Here is a 6,286-nt window from a genome sequence, read left to right as displayed (position 1 = left end):
TAGCTCTTGCTCTGAGATATTTCACTTGGCATAATACCCTATAGGTTCATTTATGTTGCAATATTTCATTCTCTTTTATGGCTAAGTCATATTCCACTGGGTGTGTGTAAACATGTATGAAATCTTCCTTATCTGTTCACCTTTCGAATGGACACTTTGGTGGCTTCCATATCTTGGCTATTGTCAGCAAAGCTGCCACGAACATGGGTGTGTGTGTATATCTTTTTGAATTTGTGTTTTTGTTTCCTTCAGAAAGATACCCCCACCTGTAACTCGTGCATCATATGGTAGTTCTACGTGTAATTTCTCGAGGATCCTCCATACTGTTTTCCATAGTGGCTGTTCCAAAGAACATTCTCAAAAATGCATGAGGGCCCCTTTCTCCACATCCTTGAAAATACTTGCAAACTTCTTTTGGAGGAAACCCGTTCGTCCAGGTATGAGGTTCGTCACTGTGGCTCTGCTGTGCATTTCCCTGATGATGAGTGACATTGGCCATCTGTGTATATTCTTTGGGAAAATGTTTGGTCTTCTGCCAATTATTTTTTTTTTGGGGGGGGTTGTCTTTGGTGGTTTAGTTGCATGAGCTCTTTGTCCATTTTGGATGTAAACCCCTTGTCAAATATATTGTTTACAGTTTTTTCCTCGTGTTCGGTAGGCTGCCTTTTCACTTTGTGGATGATTTCTTTGCCGTTTTAAAGCTTTTCATTTGGATGGGGTCCCACTGATTCATTTTGCTTGTTTCCCTTAAGGAGACAGATGCAAAAAATACTGCTCAGATTGATGTCAAAGAGCATATTGCCTGTGCCTTCTTCTAAGGGTTTATAGCTTTAGATCATAACTTGGAATATTTGATTCATTTTGAGGTTATTTTTGTAGATGGTGTGAGAAAGGATTCCAAATTGATTCTTGGGCATGTTTCTGTCCAGTTTTCCCAACATCCTTTATTGAAGAGGTTATCTTTTCCCCATGTATATTCTTACCTCCTTTTCCATGGATAAGTTGACCATATAAACATGGGTTTATTTCTGGCCTCTCAGTTCTGTTCCATGGATCTAGATGTATTACTTTTGTGCCAATACCAGACTATCTTGATGGTTCTGTAGTATATGGCTTCTAGGTTTATAATATAGTTTGGAATCAGGGAGTGTGATACGTCCAGTTTTGTGCTTCTTTCTTAAGAGCATATTGACTATTCAGTTTTTTGTGTTTCTATACACATTTATTTATTTATAATTTAAGATCACTGTATTTCCTTACAAGAGGATTTTTTTCAAAAAAAATTTAATGGTTATTTCCCAATACAATCTTTTTTTCAACTGTACAGCATGGTGACCCAGTACACATTCTGTTTGCACACATTATCACGCTCCATCATAAGTGACTAGACAGAAGTCCCAGTGCTACGCAGCAGGATCTCATTGCTAATCCATTCCAAAGGCAATGTTTGTATCTATTAACCCCAAGCTCCTCAACCACCCCACTCCCTCCCCCTCTCCCTTGGCAACCACAAGTCTGTTCTGCCAGTCCATGATTTCTTTTCTGTGGAAAGGTTCAATTGTGCCTTATATTAGATTCTAGATATAAGTGACATCATATATATTTGTCTTTCTCTTTCTGACTTATTTCACTCAGGATGAGAGTCTCTAGTTACATCCATGTTGCTGCAAATGGCATTATTTCATTTTTTTTTTTTTTTTGTCTTTTTGCCATTTCTAGGGCCACTCCCAGCATATGGAGTTCCCAGGCTAGGGGTCTAATCGGAGCTGTAGCCACCGGCCTACACCAGAGCCGCAGCGACATAGGATCCAAGCCGCGTCTGCCACCTACACCACAGCTCATGGCAACGCTGGATCCTTAACCCACTGAGCAAGGCCAGGGACCGAACCCACAACCTCATGGTTCCTAGTCAGATTTGTTAACCACTGCGCCACGACGGAACTCCTATTTCATTCTTTTTTATAGTTGAGCAGTATTCCATTGTGCATATATACCACATCTTCCCAATCCAATGGTCTGTCGATGGACATTTGGGTTGTTTCCTTGTCTTGGCTACTGTGAATAGAGCTGCAATGAATATGAGGGTGCATGTGTCTTTAAGCAGAGTTTTGTCCGGATATATGCCCAAGAGTGGGATTGCTGGGTCATATGGTAGTTCTATGTAGATTTCTAGGTACCTCCACAGTGTTCTCCGTAGTGGTTGTACCAGCTTACATTCCCACCAACAGTGCAGGAGGGTTCCCTTTTCTCCACACCCCCTCCAGCATTTGTTATTCGTGGACTTACTAATAATGGCCATTCTGACTGGTGTGAGGTGGCATCTCGTGGTAGTTTTGATTTGCATTTCTCTAATCAGTGATATTGAGCATTTTTTCATGTGCTCGTTGGCCATTGGTACATCTTCCTTGGAGAAAGGTCTCTTTAGGTCATTTGAGCATTTTTCCATTGGGTTGTTGGCTTTTTTGCTGTTGAGTTGTATAAGTTGCTTGTATATTCTAGAGATTAAGCCCTTGTCAGTTGCATCATTTGAAACAATTTTCTTCCATTCTGTAAGTTGTCTTTTTGTTTTCTTTTTGGTTTCCTTTGCTGTGCAAAAGATTGTCAGTTTGATTAGGTCCCATTCATTTATTTTTGCTCTTATTTCTGTTGCTTTGGGAGACTGGCCTGAGAAAATATTCATGAGGTTGACGTCAGAACAAGAGGAACGTTTTAACAAATTTTACAGGTGTCAATCAACCCTCGTTCAGATTGGGCACACATCAAATCTAACATTACGGGAGTTTTACTTTTTGGAAGTCAACTTTTAACTATCAATACAAATGCCAAGATACTACACAAAACAGCCACAGGAACTTTTTTCATGTTTTTTGAATTGTTCACAAACATTTCCTACATAATCCAACATATGACAGAGAAATGGTACATCTTTTTCTTTCAATTTGCATACAGTGGAAAAACAAGAATATGTATATTTACAAAATTTAACTAATAGACACTACCAAGCTGACAGTTTAAGTTTAAAGGTGAGAAATTAGCTACTGAAAAATAATCAGAAGTTATTTAGCATCAGTCACTTCCATAACCAAACATTCTGATTAATAAAATTGTTGCCATTAGGCTTCTGGTATATACTTAAACCACTACTCCATCTGCTGTATTGCTCCCTACTTTGGCTTTTCTTCATAATTACTAACAAAATTGTTGCAAAGTAGGGGCAAGCATTTGCAAAAACAAACAGAAATCCCCTCTTACTGTAAGGATGAATGTACGGTGGAATTTTCTCCCAAGCAATGGACATTCAAACCATTAAGAGATGACCAGAACTAAATGTGTCAAGATATTTTGCATATGTCCTAGAGGAGATGTATTTATTTATATTCAACAGAGGACTTAAAATTAAACTTAGTGTTTAGTTTGGGGGCAAGTTGGGGGGAATTCAACCATCTGAAAAATGACCACCAAAATAGGTTCACTAAACTTATTTTAAAAATCATAAAAGGTTTCTTACAAAAGAACATTACATTCTGCACCCTGCTCTGAAATGACCACCAAAAATAGGTTCACTAAATTTATTTTAAAAATCATAAAAGGTTTCTTACAAGAGAGCATTACATTCTCCACCCAGGGACATATGGACTATTGCTACTTTTTTTCCCTGTTCTTCCCCACCCCCCCCCTGCCGCCCACGCCCAATGTTATAGTGACCACAAAGCAAAGTGTGCACAATAATTACATGCAGGGAATTTTTTAAAAACCACCAATAATGAACAAAAATTAAAATTCACTCATTCTGCTGCAGTTTCAAAATTTCAGTGTTAGTTTATGCACTCCCTCCCCCACCCCCAACCCTGTTTGTAAGAACGAAAACATTACATCCGGTGAAGAGCAAAGATTTCACTACACCTCAAGTGCAGAACACCTATGAAGCAGAGGACTGTTGGCTTTTTAAACAGAAGCAGATAAAAAGACAAAAAAGATGCAGGACTCCTTCAGTTCCTCACTAGTCTTAGCAAAACTTTCCAGAGTACTGCTTCACACTGTCCTGCAGCAAATACTGCGCATTCTGTATCTGGTCCTGTGTTCCTGGAATGGTAATGATCCGATCTTTGGACCCTTCTAAAGGCTAGTCAATTTTGATCGAAGCTCCTGATTTATGACAGATTTGTGTAATCCGCTTTAATTTAATTTCACCTTTGTGAATATTAGATCCAGCCAAATCTTTGGGAATAGTTACTTGTGTGGTAATAAGAGGTCCGCCAAAATCACCATGTGAGCCCCAGCCCCCTGCATAGGAATAATCCCATCCAGAGCCACCGGTGGTTCATAAGCCATGTGCCACGCTGACGGGCTCCATGTATCTACTGAGAGTCCCAGGTTTCCTCAGCACCGAAACCAGCCATGCCATCCTCGTGGTCTCCAGGTCTTCCTCTTGTCATAAGCCACTAGATCTCCTCCTCTAGGAGGTGGTGGTGGTGAAAGAGGAAGATTCCGAGCTCTGCTACCACCCCGGCCACCTCGTCCAGGAGGAGGGGGAGGAGGTCCTCAACGGGGGCTCACATCATCATTTCTTCGGGTTAGGGTTAGGGTTAGGGGGTTAGGTTAAGGCATGGGACGCCCTCCTTGACTAGGAGGCATTCGGTCAGAACCACCTCTTCCCCGCATGGGAAATCCCACAGGACATCCACGGCGACCATCAAACATCATTCTAAAGCCACCATAATCATAGGTTTCATCGTAAAAATTGGGATCCTAAGACTGAGCACGTCCTTTGATGGGCGACTCTGATATGAGATCAAGGATGATCTCTGTACGCTCTGCAACCTATCAGGTTTTCCTCCAACGAGAACAACTCTGTCAGTGGACTGAGGACAACAGTCCTGGAAAAGCTGGATTGTTGTCTGAGTGTTCTCTCCAAGTTCTTTGATTTTAGCAGCTTTGACCCCAATAATTCCTCCTGCCAGACTCTGAGGAGTCAATAATCTCAACTCGCAGTCAGAATTGCTTCCTTTATTGTGCTGGTGATTGAAGCATTCCACAGCCCCGATTCGGGCGGGGGCTGGCTGGTAGCAGAGGGCGGCAGCACCTGCAGGCCCTCTCCTAAGGCAGGGATGATTTTCTTCAGAATTTCTCCAATTGTTTCAATATCAGCACTGATACTCCATATGCGCTCGGGGCCACTGCTGCCTGGGACTGAAACACTGGCCTTGTGGTCTGTACGGAGAGCCTTAATATCACTGCGCCGGCTTGCCTGCTCTGAAGCAGGATGCGCAATTCAACCATCTCATCAGTGTTTCTAGATCTTTCAAAACCTTGTTCCGCTTCCATATTTTCATCAGGGCATTTATCAAATTCACCATGGGTTTCAGTGTTGGGAAAGGTTTCCTCTGGTTGTTCGTTTCCATTTTCTTATGTTAAATGGACACAGCAGTCAGTTATTTATCCTTGCAGAGCAGAACTGAGGTGTTCTGGGCGGGACCAGCTGACACTCTGGTGCTGCAGTAGCCTCGAGGTCACAAATTGTAGGCAAGACTTGGAGGTCGGGGCAGCGAAGCAGCAGAGGGTGGTGGCGTCTGCAGCGCTTCGCCCTGGAAGGCCCCTGTACCTCTTTTTGAATTCTCTGCTCTTTCTCCAAATAATCCCACTGGTATTTTGATAAGAATGGCGTCAAATCTCTAGATGGCCTTGGAGTATGGAATCCCTTGAACACTACGGATTCTTCAAATCATGAGTATGGCACATCCTTCCATTTGTTTGTGTCCTCTCAGTTTCTTTGATCAGCGTCTTCTAGTTTTCAGGTACAGATCTTTTACCTCCTGGGTTAGCCGTGTCCATAGGTATTATATTTTTGTTACTGTCACTGTCAATGGGGTTTTCTGACGTCTCATTTTGGTAGTTTGTTGTGGGTGTATGGAAATGCAGCTGATTTCTGTAGCTTTTTTTTTTTTTTTTTTTATTTTCCCACTGTACAGCAAGGGGGTCAGGTTATCCTTACATGTATACATTACAATTACATTTTTCCCCCACCCTTTGTTCTGTTGCAACATGAGTATCTAGACATAGTTCTCAATGCTATTCAGCAGGATCTCCTTGTAAATCTATTCTAAGTTGTGTCTGATAAGCCCAAGCTCCCGATCCCTCCCACTCCCTCCCCCTCCCATCAGGCAGCCACAAGTCTCTTCTCCAAGTCCATGATTTTCTTTTCTGAGGAGATGTTCATTTGTGCTGGATATTAGATTCCAGTTATAAGTGATATCATATGTATTTGTCTTTGTCTTTCTGGCTCATT

General features: G+C 41.8%; 1 pseudogene; it reads right to left on the bottom strand.

Moving 5' to 3' along the window:
* LOC100737720 lies at positions 3,741-5,832 on the bottom strand (annotated as a pseudogene).

This window comes from Sus scrofa, chromosome 12 (genome assembly GCF_000003025.6).
Source record: "Sus scrofa isolate TJ Tabasco breed Duroc chromosome 12, Sscrofa11.1, whole genome shotgun sequence".
Taxonomy (NCBI): Eukaryota; Metazoa; Chordata; class Mammalia; order Artiodactyla; family Suidae; genus Sus; species Sus scrofa.
This window is presented reverse-complemented; position numbering and strand designations above follow the sequence as displayed.